At 35.9% G+C, this 18,083-nt stretch overlaps 1 long non-coding RNA gene across 1 annotated transcript; it reads right to left on the bottom strand.

The window, feature by feature from the left end:
• Positions 1-8,207: 8,207 nt before the first annotated feature.
• Positions 8,208-11,801, bottom strand: LOC120260452. Its single transcript, XR_005536412.1, has 3 exons — positions 11,530-11,801; positions 10,801-10,867; positions 8,208-8,408 (listed from the first exon to the last, which is right to left on the bottom strand). It is a non-coding gene; the product is annotated as an uncharacterized LOC120260452 (long non-coding RNA).
• Between the last annotated feature and the right edge of the window lie 6,282 nt (positions 11,802-18,083).

The following is an 18,083-nucleotide window of genomic DNA, read 5'->3' as shown; positions in this document are numbered from 1 at the left end:
AAAAATAGTCACTTAACACTATGACATATTCGAAATTCACACAACTTAGAGTACTACATAATTTATAATATTCAATTGAATGTCCAACTATTTCTGCAGGCTTGTAATTCAAACGTATCCCTTTCAATTATGAATATATCTCAATATAAAATTTCAAAAGCAATAATATTTTACATGAAATTAGATAACTCAGTAATGCATCACTTTCTTATTTTATGCTATACCAGATACAACATCTAAGACCCTGAGAAACACCAAACAAACTTCAGATTCTGTATAGTAATATCATTGGGCACAACTACACTAATAATGCCATAACTTTTAAACGACTCATCCAAAGAATCTAAATTTTTACAGGTATCTAAAAAACATCAAATTCTATAACTTTGTTATATTACTCTTCTCCAAATTTCATGTACAAGACCATCAAATTGTCTAAGAAATCTTTATGTTTTCTGCACAAATATTATTAAGCACATTTATAGAAATCTTATCTACTAGAAATTCTGAAAGTTTTTAGAGTCAAAGATAAACTTGTCCTCTATAACCTTCTTATATAAATCTAAATCTAAATCAGAACTTAGAATTGTGAAATCAATCAAAAATTTTTAAAGGCTGAACAGAAATCTTGTCCGCGTTACCTACGTCCAAAAATTTATAATTTACAGAATACTACTCCAAAAATTTTGAAATTTTTCAGGTATTTATACAACATTGATCTCTATAAGTTTCTTATTCTATTATCCTCCAAATTCGGCCTCTAAGACCTCTAAATTTGAAGAGGAGTTTCTACCATTATCAAAAATGAAATCTAAAACCTATCAAATTAATCTCAAACTCCTCAAACAAGAAGTTAACCTTACCCATCCATCACTAATATCCAACATTAACATATCAAGATCTAGAAAAAAAACAATAATAATTCTACAATATTTTTCAAATATCCAAGGAAGAGGGTTCTTACCTCATCAATAACAGTGAATCAACCGAACCCATGACGACAAGATCCTTCTCTTTTCCTCGTCGCCGACACCATCCGTAAATAGGGAGAGAAGGATGAGACTAGGTCTTTCTCGTTTTTCTAACGATGATCTAAATCGGAAGGAGCTGAGGTGTCTAGGGTTTTGAACTAAAAAATTCAATCAACGGCTAGGATTTAGTTAAGTAATATCAATGGCTAGGATTAAAATTAAAAACAACGGCTATGATTTAATTAAGTTGTGGGGCTTACAGGAATAAAAAGAGTGTATTAATAAAATTACAAGAATAGTAAGATTTAACAAATACAACAAAAGAATGAATGACTAAAACACTAAGCTATAAGTTTTCATAGAATCTCTCAACTAGGTGCTCCCGAGCAACGGCATCAAAAGCTTGACACACAGCAACCACATGAATGGTTTCGTACACTTGACACCACAAGTATACGTGTCATCTAGAGATGGCAAAAATACCCATACCCGAACCAACCCGACCCGACCCGACCCGAGTTTGACGGGTAAAACCCGATTTGGCTGGGTTTCGGGTCCCAAAATTAAAATTACTAAAATATTTATATAATATATATATATATATACTAATATGTTCTACAACTTAACAATTTAGGGTTTTTTATTTTTCCTCTTTTTTTAGTCTTGTAATTTTATAATAATTTTATTTTATAAAAAAATTATAATTAATTTAAAGTTTTTTTATAAAAATAATATATGTTTTATTAATTTTTTTAAATATTTGGGTGGGGGCGGGTATACCCGCGGGTACCCGATTACCCGTTGGGTATGGGTGTGGGTTGGGGTTTTTAAAACCCGTCGGGTTCGGGTTCGGGTTCGGGTATTGTAGTGGGGTATCTGGTACGGGTACAGGTATGGCAATACCCGCACCCAACCCGACCCGTTGCCATCCCTAGTGTCATCATATGATACCTCGTGGGTGAGCACGAGGGTCGTATTCCTCAGGAAACGGCGAGAGGCTCCTATACTTTCTTTTTACTTATCAAATAGGTCTCCGATGGTTTGATGTGGAAAAGATCCCAAGGATGTCAAGATAGCACCGAATCTCTTCACACACCCTCCGCTATCGATATATGTTGACATCCTCTTGAGAAATTCACCAGAATCCGATGAAATAATGTTGATCCTCTTCTCTAGCCACAAAGGTTTCTAGAAATCAAGCCTTCTCTAACCAATTTCTACAAAAGAATCCTCTTGAAATAATAAAACCTATGGCTATTTATAGACTGGGGTCCGCATAGGGTAACAATAGCCATTGTGAAGGTCTTTGTGATCAAGTCTAATTTCTTGGACCGTAAGTCACCTCCTATCACAGTCTAGTTCTATGTGTTATCTATTATGACCACGGCCATTGTGAATCACAATGGCCATTATAAGGACCATTGTGCCTCTTGTGACATCTTTCTGTGGACCCCGCCCCAAAGCTTGATTAGATTAATCAAAGTTTTTTTGTTTTCACCTTATTTCCCTTTGTCAGGTTGCTCTCCACTAAGGTGGTCATGAGGAATTCCCGGAGGAATTCATGGTTTCCATCACATCTATGCCTTTGATATTTGAACCTTTTAACTTCATTGTTTTTCTTCTCCTCTTGTGCTTCTTCTTCATTCCTTTGTCTTGTAAGAGAGGTTGCTAGACAGAAGGTTTTTGAAGCTTGGCTATCTTCTCAACACACTCTTTTCCGGCCATCATAGTAAGCCCTAGCCCTTCTTGGTTAAACTCTTTTGGTAGTGTTGTTTTTTGGTAACTAAAGCCATGACTTTTATCTATCTTTTGATTAGCTTGCCATGTTTTGTTGATTATCATGTTAGCTCTTTTTATTTAGAAACCTTGGCTTGTTGATGACTAAATTCGGAGTTGTTTATGCTTGTTTTTCTCTTAGTTCATAGCTCAAAAATTGTTGTTGAAACCCTTGGAGCTTAGTGTTAGCTCAAAGGCTTGTGCTTAACCATCCTTGTTTGGAGAAAGGTTTGGCCTTGGCATTAGTTTAATGAATGTTAAGTTGCTTAGTTCTTGCTCACCCATGCATGGTGGAGATTTTTTTTTTGGACCTTATTTGAGGGTAGAACTAGCATGCTATTTAAAAACCATGATATTGTGTATGTTTCCATGTGTATATGTATTCATGTATTTTGGTTGGTTTTCCTTGGATTATAGGATCACCTTGAGCTATAATCTTGGATTTCTTTTGAATTTAGGAGATCACCAAGTAAGTAATCCCTTAAACTCTTGTATTTAAATTTTTGTGGTTTTTGATTTATTTTCATGTAAAAATTTCTGAAATTTTATTTGCATTTATTCTTTAAAAAAATTATTGTGAGAATGCCATCTATTTATGTCTTGTGTTTTTTTAGAGGAAGAGAAGTTTCTATACTTAGTTGGAACCATAGTGCTTTTATTTGCCAAAAACTTATACATGTTATTTCCTTGTTACTTCCAAATATTTGGCAAAAGTAATTATCCTTTTTGTAACCTTGTTTATTCCCAATAACAAAAACTTAAGATTTATTAAGTGCTTGAATCCTTGGTCCACCTAACATCAATTTGGATTACCTATCTATTATTTGGTTATACATTTATCCCTTAAATATCCACTTACCTTTATGTCCTTGCCTATCTTCTTCCTAAAAATTTTTTTAGCATCCTTGTTTTTAGTCAATATTTCCCTTGAAATTATTTTTTTCTAGTTATCTTGGAATTAGGTGGATCATTTTTTTCTTCAATTGATGAGATACATTAGACCTTGAATTTTTACAAATTTTAGTATTTTTATTGTATTAATAATCATGCATTTCATCCTTGAGTTTGGTTGGATAATTATTTATTGGTTTCACTATTATTTATACTTGTGGTATTTTTATTTTTGTTGGTAAATCTTTTATTTTCTTAAATTTTGGGAAAAATATTTGTGAAATGTTGTTATTATTTCTCCAAAAATGAGAACCATGCTTAGGCTTGGAAAAAGTGAGTATTTTTCTTTTTACATTATTTATTTATCTACTTTATTTTATTAGATGAATTTTTGGAAAATACTTGTGTATATTCTGTATTCTTGGCTTGGAAATGTATCTAAATTTTTGGTCTCCAAATGAACAATATGCAACCCTGTCAGTGCGTGGTTAAACCCTGACCTTGTCGACAAGTAATTTTGGAAAATGAGACTACGGTTTCGCACCGTGTCCGTTCGGTGAAATAATCAACGGCCACCTGTTATTCAGTCTCGGGTCACCGAGGGTAAATAAATGATTTCAGTTATTTCGGCTCGGGTCTGTCACCGAGGGTAAACAAATGACCTTTGGCACTTTCAGTGAATTTGGAGACATACTTTGGATATTGTATTTATTGTTTTACCTTTTGATTTTGTTTACACTATTTTGTGCTATTGCATTTTTGTGCAAATTTCAAACCTGAACTTTGCTTTCAGTTGTTTTGGATTACTTACTGGGCTAGTGAGCTCATGGATTTATTTAAATCCTTTTCAGATCAGAAGCAGTAGACCCAGGGATCTTAGAAGGCTTCCAGTAGATGTCTTCGTTGGGATTTAGGTCTTAATGCTTATGTCTTTGCATCAGTTATATTATTGGTTAAGAACCTCCTTGTAGGTCATGCTGTATTTTATTTACCTTGTATTTGAGTTTGGTTGTAAACCTTAAGTTGTACTCTTATTTGTTATTCTGTCAGTTTATTTCTACTCCTAGTCTGTGTTAGGTTTTGAGGCCTTGCAGGTTCACTGGGCCCCGCCCTGTGGGTCTGCGGCTGTTTGTCAGCGCACCAGGTTCGGGGCGTGACATCTTCTTCCCATGGTCTTGAACATTGCCATGATCAGACCACAGTCGTGGTGAAGCCGTAGTGATGTTATGTTGGTTGTGTTTTGGTCCGATTTGCCTCAAATCACCTCAATATTTCCTTCTTTGGCCCTGAAACACATTTAAACCCATGGTGAATGAAAGAATGCAAGTGAAGCCATAGTGATGTTATGTTGGTTGTGTTTTGGTCCGATTTGTCTCGAATCACCTCAATATTTGCTTCTTTGGCCCTAAAACACATTTAAACTCATGGTGAATGAAAGAATGCAATTTCTTACTAGTTTAGTAATAAACACATAAGATTTCATGCTAAACGTGTTGGAAATTATGTATAAAATATGCATGTTCTAACACTTATCAAAGCTCCCCACACTAGGCAAACAACTTGTCATCAACTTTGTTGACAAGGAATTTCCAATCTCCACATCATCAAATATGTGTCTGAATCTCTTGAGTGACTTACTGGTAAAACAAATTTAAGTTAGGGTAACCATTTTGATTTAAATTGAAGTATGTAGCTCAAAATGGAAAAAAAAGCATAATTTAGTGACCCATTAAACAATTTACTCTGAGAGGGTCATGAATGATATTGGTTTTGTAATCTTAGTTGATTGGATATTTGTTGTGCTTGCACAATTTAAAGGAGTCTTTGGTTGAATGAAGACTTTATGCAAAGACATTGGCAATGCTCTTTGCATTGGAGCAAAGCTAGTTGAGAAACATTAGGCCCATTAAGGTGTATATAGATTGTTGAAACATAGTGGAGGCAATTAAAAATGGAGATCTCATGGTAGTTTAAAAGTTGGAGAACATCATTCAAGGAATCAAAGTCTTTCTAGATCGGGCTCCGGGCGTGGACCTAAGATGGATCTCAAGAGATTTGAATGAATTCACTGACAAGTTGGCTAAGTTTGCTCGCTCAAACCCTACCCTTTCTTTATTTCACAAAAGAATGGAGCTCAATAACTGGTTTATTGAAGCTGCTACTTTAGCTAGGCTTAGATTATGATTGTGTGTTTTGTTTAATGACGCTTTTTGTGTTGTTTTAATTAGCCTTTGTCTTCTCTTGTCAAAAAGTTTGAAATTCAACTATATTTTAAAGAAAGTACAGTAGTGATGCCTCCAATACACATCATGAAAGCATAACATGTATGCATAAGTGATAAATGTGTCAATTAGACGTAAAATGTTAAGCATAAGATATAGTTAACCTAAAAACACTTTATAGATGAGTCTACTTAAGGAGGGTAAGTACAAAATAGAACACAAGGAATTGCTAGCTCAACCAAACTCCTACATCAAAGCACATACAAGGTTATAATATACGACTTTTCCTATAACCCCCTTTGATTTACCACATGGGAAAGGTTCCAATTTCCCAATTGCATGCAAGGCTTGTTTTTGAGAAAAAATAGACACTATCCCAAAGATTTAAACATCTAAACATTAATTAAAACATGTAACAAATAGAGCAAGTTTGGATGTTGGGAGTGATCCCCAAGGAATGGTTTCACTCTCACTTTTGGTGCATACCCAAACATGGGTATGCACCAATAGGAATTGGGAATGGGATTGAGCATTCCTTGCTCTTTACTTTATCATTTTAGCCTTGATTAAAAAAGATTTATTTTATAATACACTCAATACATCCTAATAATTAAAGTATTATTAGATTATAATAATTAAAATGACTTACATCATTAAAATATTTAGTTATCATAATTAAATAAAAAATATTAAAACATTTAATAATCATAATAAAAATAGATATTAAAATTATTTGAGGGGAATAGAAATTTTGTCCATTTTATTTTACATAAAAAGATAATTAAAGTGTACTATTTTAATTAAATATTTAATTATAAAAATTAAATTCAATAATAATTAAGTGGATTAATTATTGTAATTACAATAATAATAACCTATAATAGTTAAAGTGAATTTTTATTTAAATATTTAATTATAATAATTAAAGTAGATAATTTTGTTTCAATTATTTTATGAATAAAAAAATTTGGTTATCCTTAAATATAATTAACTATTTTATACAATATCTTTTATTTACATTTAAAAAATATAAAAATAATTTTCCCTGATTTTTCTTTTTTACTTTTTTTTATTTTCATTCTCTCTTCTTATTCCTTTTAATCACACTACAACAAAAAATGTTATTTGCGACACGTAAAAATGTTGCAAATTTGCGACACAAATTGCAACAATGAGCGACAAAAAAACCAAAAACATTGCAAAAAAAATCTAATTGTGTTGCAAAAAATGACCATCCTAGAACGTCACAAAATATGTCACAAAATTTTGGGGCCCAGTATATAATTAGTCTGCGACACAAATTGTGATACATAATTTGTAATGATTTATTGGCGTTGCAAAATGTGTTGCAAAAGTTTGGGCTTATTATTTTTTAAAAAATAAAAATATAAAAAAAACTTAGAAAAAATAATAATATGAAAACAATAATCAAAAAAGGAACATTCATAAAAATAATAATAATAATAATAAAAACAAGGAAAGAAGATGACCTATAAACAATTTTATCATACCAAAAATTAAAAGCCTCCAACTCAATCCATAAATATCCCCTTCCATATAATTTTACTTATATTTAATAATATTCATCCGATTATATATACATTATTTTTTTAAAAAAAATCACTATTTAATTAAAACAAATTAGGTATGATAATTAAATTAAATTAATAATAATTTAATAATATAATAAAAAGATATTATATAATCTCCACCTTCTCAATCTCATCCCAAGCTTCTTCAACATCCTTGTCTTCCTCCTCTTCGATCTCCCTTTGCCACTTTCCGCCCTCCACTCTCAGTCTCGTGCTTGGAGATCTGAAGCTCGCCATCAATGGTGTCTCCCCGAATCATTCCTTCTTCTCTTGTTCAGAAGCTCGCAGCCTTCAAGGACCCCGCCCCGATTCTTCCGATCTCATCCTCCTTCCCTCTCGACTCCTTCGCCTCCAATGCCCACAGCTCCGGATCCGCGACTGCTCGTGCCAAGTCCCTCCACAAAGCCTATCATCGACTACATTATCAACGTCCTCGCTGATGATGATTTCGACTTTGGCGTCGACGGCGATGGCGCTTTTGAGGCCGTCGGTGGCCTCCTTGTTGATTCCGGCTGCGTTGAAGACTACGAAGAAGGTCGATTGGTATATCCCTAGCCATCTTGGATTTTGATTCTTGATTTTCGGGATTCTTATTTTTGATTTCATATTGAAACTTTTTTTGCTTTGCTTTCTTTGAATTTTATATTAGGTGTCACGCCCCGAACCCGGCTCGCCAGACCCGGTGCGCGGACAAACGGCCGCAGACCCACAAGGTGTGAGCCCCATAGGCCTGCAAGGCCTCAGAATCTAATACATGACAGATAAAATTATAATAACCCAACTGAGTTATAAGATTACAAACTCTACAAAATACACAATACCAGGATACGGAAGTCCAAAAATACAAAGTACAGGAATACAGGGGTAGAAAATAACAAGAACTCAAAATTTACAACAGGATAAGACAACATCTACAGGCAGTCTTACAAGATTCCCACCGATCTACCACTCTTGATCTGAAAAGGATTTAAAACAAATCCATGAGCTAAACTAGCCCAGTAAGTAATCCAGAAAGTGATTTAAAACAACAGGATTCATAAATCTTAATTCAAATATTAAGAATAACTCAAAGTTTAAACATAGTTTAAACGATACAAAATAAATAATTCAGCAGAGGTTTAGTTCTCAAGTAATACCACTATTTAAGGATACTGTAATCAAAATAATACTAGATTCCCAGTTGTAAATCAGAAATAAAGAAAATTTTCTAAATATCATGAGCATAAGTCTCCAAACCATAGTTAGACTAAATTAGAAATTACAAAAACGACTTTTCAAGTATGCCGGATTTTCAGAATAACACAAGTCTCCAAAATCACAATTTAACAAAATACATAGTATAATATTCTAATAAAAGAATATTTCCAAGTAAGTCGTTCACCAAAATTTTGAAAACCAGGAATGCGAATCTGAAATTTGTACAAAAATCAATAGCACCAAATAGTATTATCAAAACCAGAGGATAAAGCATAGATAACAAAATCTAGAGTATGTCTCCAAATTCACTGTAAGTGCCAAAGATCATTTGTTTATCCTCGGTGACAGACCCGAGCCCAAAATAACAGAAATTATTTATTTACCCTCGGGGTCCCGAGACTGAATACCAAGTGGCCGTTGATTATTTCACCGAACGGACACGGTGCGAAACTACAGTCTCACTTTCCCAAAATTACTTATCGACAAGGTCAGGGTTTAACCCCCCACTGACAGGGTTGCATATCGCTCATTTGGAGACCAAAACATCAGACAGATTTCAAAGCCAAAATACAGAATATTCATAAGTTTATCCCAAATACTCACATGAGCTAAATACAGAATTTCAAAATCCCATTAGAGAAAAAATAACTGAATAAATAGAATTTATTTACAACATTTCAAAATTGAATAAATCATCAAATAAAAACCAATCACACTGAAAATTTACACTCTCAAGGTCTCGATATAATATCACTTCTAAGATGTCTCATTTCCAAAACGCATAACTCCAAGAATATACTATCAAAAGCCAAAATATTTTGCAGTAAGAAACTTAGGACAATCGTGAACACTTTCCTTGTCTAATACTTCACCAAATTTAGTCTCCAAGAGTAAAAATAACATGTTAATCCCAAAGATTCCTCATATAGACATCAACATGCACAGGTCTTTTTAACATATCATAACTCCTAATTTACAAAACCAATAAACTTGAAATTTTGCAGGTTGAAATTCAAGGTGATAAGGAATATTTTATTTACTGAGCACATTGCTTAATTGTACTTGCTAAGTCCAGAATTTGTCTATAATTCTGCTAGTCTATTCAATATTGTTTTTACGACACGTCAAATTGAATGGATCATATCTCATAGACTGTACACCCAATAAATATTAAATTTGGCAGATAGATAGTTTAAATAAATCATTACAACTTTTTAATTTTAATCTTCCACAAATTCCATCTCTATGACCTCCCAATACATGTCACAATTTCCACCCAACTTATTATCATAACTTGTAAATCAACTCTAGTAAATTCCAAGCATGAAGCATACAATGTAAAGGTCTCAAATATGTAGGAATACATCCCAATAACCCTTGAAATATTGACTCAAAACTCTAAACCACCAAATGACCTAATTTGCTTTAAAAATGCATGCTTATAATTTTAGTAACAATATCATCAAGGAGAGGCTATCCCCATCCTAGACAATAATTCAAAACATGAATTTCAAGACTCAATCTTGCCTCGTGGTTGGAGTACAACCTTTCTCTTGACTTATTCACATCTGACATTCCCCCATACTAACATTTCTTCCAAGCACCTATATGTCACTTTGGACATCAATTCAACATTGCCTATAATCAACATGCATCCTTCAAAACATATATGGCATCCACTATACATTAACTTCATGAACTTTGATCTTATCATTATACCAAAACATGATCACAATCCTATCACATAAGAATACATAGGTCTTATAAACAAATGGATGGTCAGACAAATATTTAACAGATGATTGGATGCTAAACACAACCATAATTTCAGAGAATCCCAAAAATAAGGACAAAAATAAAAATTGAAATGATATACAAAAGATATCAGTAGATCACTTACAATGTTCATAACAAAATATCTTTGAAATCTAAGTTCAGAATTTTCTACATATTCGAGATACATATGCAAAAAGTCAATAAAAGAATAATGTAAAGTTACATACCAAAATTTAAAATCCAAAAATGATCAAATAATCCTTTAAACAAAATAGTTGCAGGCTCTCACTCTTGGGATATTTTAAATGTATAATCAAATAATATTAGAAAATTTGCAATTAAAACTTGTCAAAATAATATGTGTGGATTACTTACTTGGATATCTCCCCAACAACCACTTCACATCGATTTCAAACACTAGAATCAACATTTTGAAGAGATCCTATAAACAAGCAATAATAAAATCAACAACCTCCCAAATCCTTGATCTAAAGATACTAATGGATACAAGGTCCCAAGTGGGTGGGTCATACTAAAAGATACCTACTATGGATGCTAACTATGGCAAGGGACGAACATGCAATTAACCCCAAGCTTAAAATTGAGGCTAACTCACTCTTGGGGGGAGTGCTAACCCAAGGCTCAACCAACATTCTAGATGCAAGCCCAACACTTAACATAAGAGAGAAAATCAGGGTTTTAAGTATTAAAATCAACAAGTAACAATGGTGAGCAAAGTACATGAAGCAAGACTTCAATGGCCTATTTCCAAAGTATAACACTAGCAAGGAGAGCATATAATTCAACAACAGTATACCAGAATCTCTCATCAATTTGGCTACAGGCCAATGCATGAATATATACATATGTATACATACATACATATATATATATAATGATGCACCTATATACAAAAGGTTGTAGCTTGACACATGGTTATAATCATCAAGGCAATATCATAAAAAGAAAACATGCTTATGATCTATACTAAACGTACATCAAACCAAAGAAGGAAGAGAAGGCAAGATTATGGGAAGAGACAACCATCTTCAAAGCATTAGCCGGCGATCAAGAATAGCAAGGATGGGAAGCCGAACTACTCACAAATGGGCATTTACTTGGTGAAGTTGGCCAACCTTGAAGCTCCTTCAATTTCTCTTATGTTCCCAACCTTGCTAACATCACAACAAGAAGTATGATTAAGAGGAGAAAGAAGGTTGTTCATTACTTTTTGAAGGAAAAAGGAACCGGTGGTAATGGGGAACAAGGCATCATGGAAAGTTAGAAGTGGGGAAGAGTTGATAGGCATCCAAAGTTCTCATGTTGGAAAGATGCTGGACAAGGAGGGTATGGACAAGAAACGGGGCACACAAAATTTGCATGTTTATCTAAAAACTTTGAATTCCAAAAATAACAAAAATTTCCTTTGCTTTGCCAACATATAGAAATGAGATTTTAGCCATATTGATTTGAACCTTACTCATATCCTTTGATTATTCTAATCAAGCTTTGGGTGGGGTCTACATTAGGGCTTTAGAAATTCTAGAATCAGAGGTTTTTTGTAACAGAAATCCAAGAATTGAAGGTTTATTTTCGTTTTGGTTGTTTGGTAATGTAGGTTTGCAGCAAAATCTCGGAGAAGTTTGGCAAGCATGGGTTGGTGAAGCCTAAAGAAGCCATGTGGAGCCTAGCGACATCGCTGTGGATGTTTGATGGGATGGACGATGGTGAACCTGTAAAGAAAAAGGTTGAGTTGTTGGATGGTCCTGTGTTGACTGAACGCGATAGAGTGAAGCTCGAGAGAAGAAAGCGCAAAGAGGAGAGACAGAGAGAGGTTCGCTTGTGCCATACTGATCTTTTCGTGGTAGCAGTTTATCTAGATGGGAGGATGATATAGAATTCAAATTTGATTTTCTTTTAGTGGTAGCAGTTTATCTACAAAGCAGGTATATACATGAGAGTACATTTATCAGCATTTGAATCTCTAATAATTTAGAGCCATATTGAATAAATAATGAAATAAATCTTTCAAATTGCCTGACCATTTCTGTGTGGGGAGAAGTTGATTTCTTTGATTATGAGTATAAAGAAACCTATATCTGTAAGCCATCCTTTGCCTTTTGTAACACACCTCAATAAACTAACACTGGTACGTTATTATGAGTGTGCCAATGGTGTTGTATTCCTCCTACCGGGGTGGTACAAGAGGAGCCTGGGAGGTGAAAACCTTAAAAAATGTATGACATGCCCAGGTTGTTGCTATTCTTCTCTTCTTTATTACGCAAAGCAACATTTTCCTTAATATATTTCCAGAGTCACACACACACACACACAGAGGCCTCCATCTATTTCCTCTAATGCACACAACACTTTTATGCCACACAAAGCATCTTCATCACGTAGCTTACCTTGACATTGATTATAATCATGCATTTATGGTACTTTTTGTTGACAGCTACTCAGAGAAAAGAAGCAATAGCTTGGTGGCTGATAAGATTGAATGTTGACTTGAACTGTACGTGCATGGGTAGCATTAGCCAGCTATGATGGTATTGGTTTGTGGCAAGCATTAGCTTTATTCTGTTTACTTTTATCACGTGATCCTTTTGTTGTTTGTTTGTGCTGAGCCAGCACATAAGCTTTTATATATTGTATGGTTGTAAGTGTTGTAAAAGTGGGATAATATATTTTCTCCTTCATATCTACAATTCAGTCTCTTTAACCTTGCATCCATACTCAACTTCATCTGTGAAATCTGATCCTCAAACTGACAGTGGTATCAGAGCACAGAAAAAGCTTCGTCTTCTCTTGCGGCTATGACTGACATCGGAGATTCCTCCCAAATCTCAGTTCCCTTGTTCAAAGGGGAAAACTACAATCTTTGGAGCTTGCAAATGAAGACCATGTTCCGATCAAAGGGCCTGTGGAGCATTGTGGAGGATGGTTTTCGATGAAGAGGGTGAGACACAAGTGTTGGAGGCAAAGCAGGAATGAAAAGGCCATGAGTGCTCTATATCTTATCCAGTGAAGCTTAGATGAAAAGGGTTCTTATCGGAATCATCGAAGCGACTACTGCCAAGAAGGCATGGGATATACTCAAAACCCGAATTCCAAAAGTAACTCGAAAATACTTTCTTAAGTTGTTCTCTCTTCGTCAAGAACTAGACAACATGAAGATGAAAAATGGGGAAAAGGTGCAAGATCTTATAAGTAGAATTCTTGACGTTGTATACCAAATAAGGACTCTTCAAGAAGAAGTTCCAGAACATGCAGTTGTAGGTAAGATCTTGAGGAGTCTCTCACCAAGTTGGAAGCATGTTGTCTCCTCCATTGTGGAGGCCAAAGACCTCGATAAACTCACACTGTGCAGGTGAGTGGTTCTTTAAGAAACCATGAAGCTCTTCTACAGTGTCCAATGGAGGTGAAGAAGAAGTTGCACTTCAAGCTATAGCTAACTCCACAAGTGACTTTAACAAAGCGTGGAGGAAGGGGCCCGAGGTCGAGGACCATTTAGAGGAAGATTCCATGGACGAGGCAGAGGACGAGTTGGAGAATCCTCACTCCAAAACGATGCATACAAACAACAACCAAAGCAAAGGGTGCAGTGCTATGTATGCAAGAAATATGGGCATACCAAAGCCCGGTCTTTGGTACAATGATGAAGCCAATATTGCGAAGAAACAAAGGATCCGGAAGAAGGAAAATGAAGAAAGCTCATTGTTCATGGCAATGGAAAAACTCGGTGTTGAAGAAGGTGACACTTGGGTCATTGACGAGTGGTTGCTCGAACCACATGAGCAGAAAAAGGAATTATTTCAATATTGTGAAGATGTTTCTCAACAGTACGCTTAGGCTTGGAAATGGCAAAGTATTGAAGGTGTCCGGTGTAGGGACCGTTTCATTGAGATCAAGCACAGGAAATGCTGGCAAACTTTCTCAGGTTCAATATGTTCCTGAACTAACCCACAATCTCCTCAGTGTGGGTCAGCTTATGGATTCAGGGTTTGACATTCTATTTTCTAAGGGTAAGTGCAACATTACAAATACAAATGACAACACCTTATTTGCATCAGTTCAAATGTCCTCCCGTAGACTTTTTCCTCTAAAAACTGTCAGCATTGAGATGGCTCTTTGTGCTGGTCATACATCAAACCTTTGGCATAGAAGATATGGCCACTTAAATCACACAAGCTTGCAACTTCTAAAAGAAAACCATCTAGTTGAAGGGCTCACCTACACCAAGTCAATGGGTCCATGTGAAACTTGCTCCTTGGGCAAACAAACCATGCAAATGTTTCCCAAAGGACAAGCAAGACGTGCGGAGACACCTTTGGAGCTGATTCATGCTGATTTAATAGGACCTATGCAGACTCCATCGTTGAGAGGTAATGTATACATTTTTCTTCTCACTGATGATCATTCTCGCTACAGTTGGGCTTATTTTCTCTCCAACAAGTATGAAACTTTCAACCACTTCAAGATTTTCAAATCACTGGTGGAAAAGCAATTGAACCACGTTCTCAAGGTTCTTCGGACAGATGGTGGGGGAGAATTCACTTCAGGTGAATTTACAACATATTGTCAACTCCAAGGCATTAAAAAGCAGACTCTCGGCACCATACTCTCCACAACAAAAGCAGGCGTAGCGAGAGAAAAAACCGACTGCTGTGGAGATGGCCCGATCAATGTTGAAGAGATGAGCGTCCCGTGTTTCTATGGGGCTGAAGCGGTGGCCCATCTGCTGTCCATATACTCAACCGATCACCAAGTAGTGCAATCGGTTGAGTATATGACGGCATGGCGCTGTCCCCTAGAAACACGCGGGACGTTCATCTCCTTCAACATTGATCGGGCCATCTCCACAACCTCCATATGAGGTCCTTAAAGGGAGAAAGCCATCTGTGACTCATTTCAGAGTTTTTGGGTGCGTTGCTCACGTACTGATTGACTCTCATCTTCGTAAGAAACTAGATTCCAAGACTCAAAGGAGTGTTTTTATTGGTTTTTGTGAGAAAACAAAGGGTTACAAATTATTTGACCCAGTAACAAGAAAAGTGAAGGTTAGTCAAAATGTATGTTTCTTTGAAGACTTTCCATGGGACTGGTCAAGCTCTCAACCAACTACTCCGGAGATTGTGACAGTTAATATATCTACTGGAAATCCTTTCAGTGAATTAAATCAAAACTCCAGTCAAATGTCTGCTTCAAGTGCTACAACTGAAGTGCCTTCATCACCAGCAAATCAAAATACTCCCATGAGGTATAGATCTATCTCAGATATATATGATAACTGCTCATTTGCTCTCTCAGTAGTAGATTCCACAACCTTTGAGGAGGCCGCAAAGAGCATTGAATGGAAGACTGCGATGTGCGAGGAGATAAACTCCATTCATCGAAATCAATCATGGGTGCTTACAGACCTTCCAGATGGGAAGACTGCGGTTGGTGTAAAGTGGATCTTTAAATCCAAATACAACTCCGACGGGTCTCTGTACAAGAAGAAGGCGCGACTTGTGGCGAAAGGGTACTCCCAGAAAGAAGGAATAGACTATGAAGAGGTGTTTGCCCCGGTTGCGAGGATGGAAACTATAAGGGTTTTCATTGCTGTAGGAACTCAGAGAGGCTGGCCAATCCATCAGTTGGATGTTAAATCCGCTTTCCTAAATGGAGAACTCAAAGAAGAGGTCTATGTTACTCAGCCTGAAGGTTTCATTGTAGAAGGAAAGGAGCTACATGTTTATAGGCTTCATAAGGCTTTGTATGGGCTTCGTCAGGCGCCCCGGGCATGGTACAGCAAGGTCGACCAGTATTTTGCTGAATTGGGGTTTGAACGAAGCAAGAATGAACCCACTGTGTACACAAAAGTTCAAGGAAACATGGGCATACTCGTTTTGTGTATTTATGTAGATGATATCATCTACATGAGTTCATCTTCAGAGATGCTGCAAGAATTCAAAAGAAATATGCTAAAAACTTTTGAGATAACAGATCTAGGGTTGCTTAAATACTTCCTTGGGTTGGAAGTGAAGCAAGGAGAAGGTTTTACTTTCATATCTCAGAAGAGATATGCTAAAGATTTTCTGAGCAGAACAGGGATGTTACATTGCAAGAAGGAAGCCACCCCAATGAATACAAATGAGAAGTTGAGTCTAAGAGATGATTCAGAAGCTACAAATGGTGAGAATTATCGAAGGATGGTCGGAAGTCTTCTGTATCTCACACACACAAGGCCTGACCTCATGCACCCAGTTTCACTCGTCTCACGTTACATGCAAAGCCCGACAGCACATCATTTGGGTGCAGTCAAAAGAATCATGCATCATGTGGCAAAGACATTAGACTATGGATTACTTTACAAAAGATCAGATTGCTTCAAGCTCACAGGATTTACAGACAGCGACTTTGGAGCTTCTCTAGACGATCGAAAGAGTGTTTCAGGATGGACATTCAATTTGGGGTCAGCTGCTATTGCGTGGAGCTCAAAAAAACAAGAAATCACAGCCTTATCTAGTACTGAGGCTGAGTACGTCTCGGCGGCTGCAGCTGCTTGTCAGGCACTATGGATGCGAAGGTTGCTCGAGGATCTGAAAGAAAAACAGGACGAGGCTACTATCATCTACTGCGACAACAAATCTGCAATCGCCATAGCCAAAAATCCAGCACAGCACGGGAGAACCAAACATATCGACACCAGATTTCATTTCATTCGTGAGCTGATCGCGGAGGAAAAAGTTAAGTTAATTTACTGCAGCACTGATCATCAAGTAGCTGATATTCTTACAAAAGCATTACCGGTTCACAAGCATGAATACTTCAGAGAGATGCTGGGTGTTTGTGAATTCTCTGAGTAAGGGGGTATGTTGACAGCTACTCAGAGAAAAGAAGCAATAGCTTGGTGGCTGATAAGATTGAATGTTGACTTGAACTGTACGTGCATGGGTAGCATTAGCCAGCTATGATGGTATTGGTTTGTGGCAAGCATTAGCTTTATTCTGTTTACTTTTATCACGTGATCCTTTTGTTGTTTGTTTGTGCTGAGCCAGCACATAAGCTTTTATATATTGTATGGTTGTAAGTGTTGTAAAAGTGGGATAATATATTTTCTCCTTCATATCTACAATTCAGTCTCTTTAACCTTGCATCCATACTCAACTTCATCTGTGAAATCTGATCCTCAAACTGACACTTTTAAACTATCCTATCTAGTCTACTACTACTTTATTTCATTCAATCGAATTAGCTTTTTAATTTGGTTTCTTGCATGACCTTGCTTAATGAAACAATTTAATTGATGGGACTTCAAAATTATGCATGATGTGATATACAATTTGCTAAGTGACACTAAACCACAAACCTTCACTATAACGTCACCCACTCATGTACGTTTTGCAAAATGGCCGGCTCTTTTATGATGATTGATGAGTGGCCTGGCCTGCCTCCAACTTGGTAATAACTTGTAGGATTTCCCAATTCTTATAGAAGAAGGATTAAAGGTACCAAACTTATTCATAAAGTTTGGAACATTATTTGTTTTACCTTTAAAATTTATATAAAAAATAATTTATTTTGATTTCTGAACTATACAAATTATTAGTTTTTCTTTTCTTTTTGTGCCAGGATGAACTTCAAAGAAATGTTAATGTCCAAGAAATCCATCG

Source organism: Dioscorea cayenensis, chromosome 5 (assembly GCF_009730915.1).
Source record: "Dioscorea cayenensis subsp. rotundata cultivar TDr96_F1 chromosome 5, TDr96_F1_v2_PseudoChromosome.rev07_lg8_w22 25.fasta, whole genome shotgun sequence".
In the NCBI taxonomy this organism is placed as follows: domain Eukaryota; kingdom Viridiplantae; phylum Streptophyta; class Magnoliopsida; order Dioscoreales; family Dioscoreaceae; genus Dioscorea; species Dioscorea cayenensis.
Note: the sequence above shows the minus strand (reverse complement) of the source record. Positions and strands in the feature narration are given on the sequence as shown.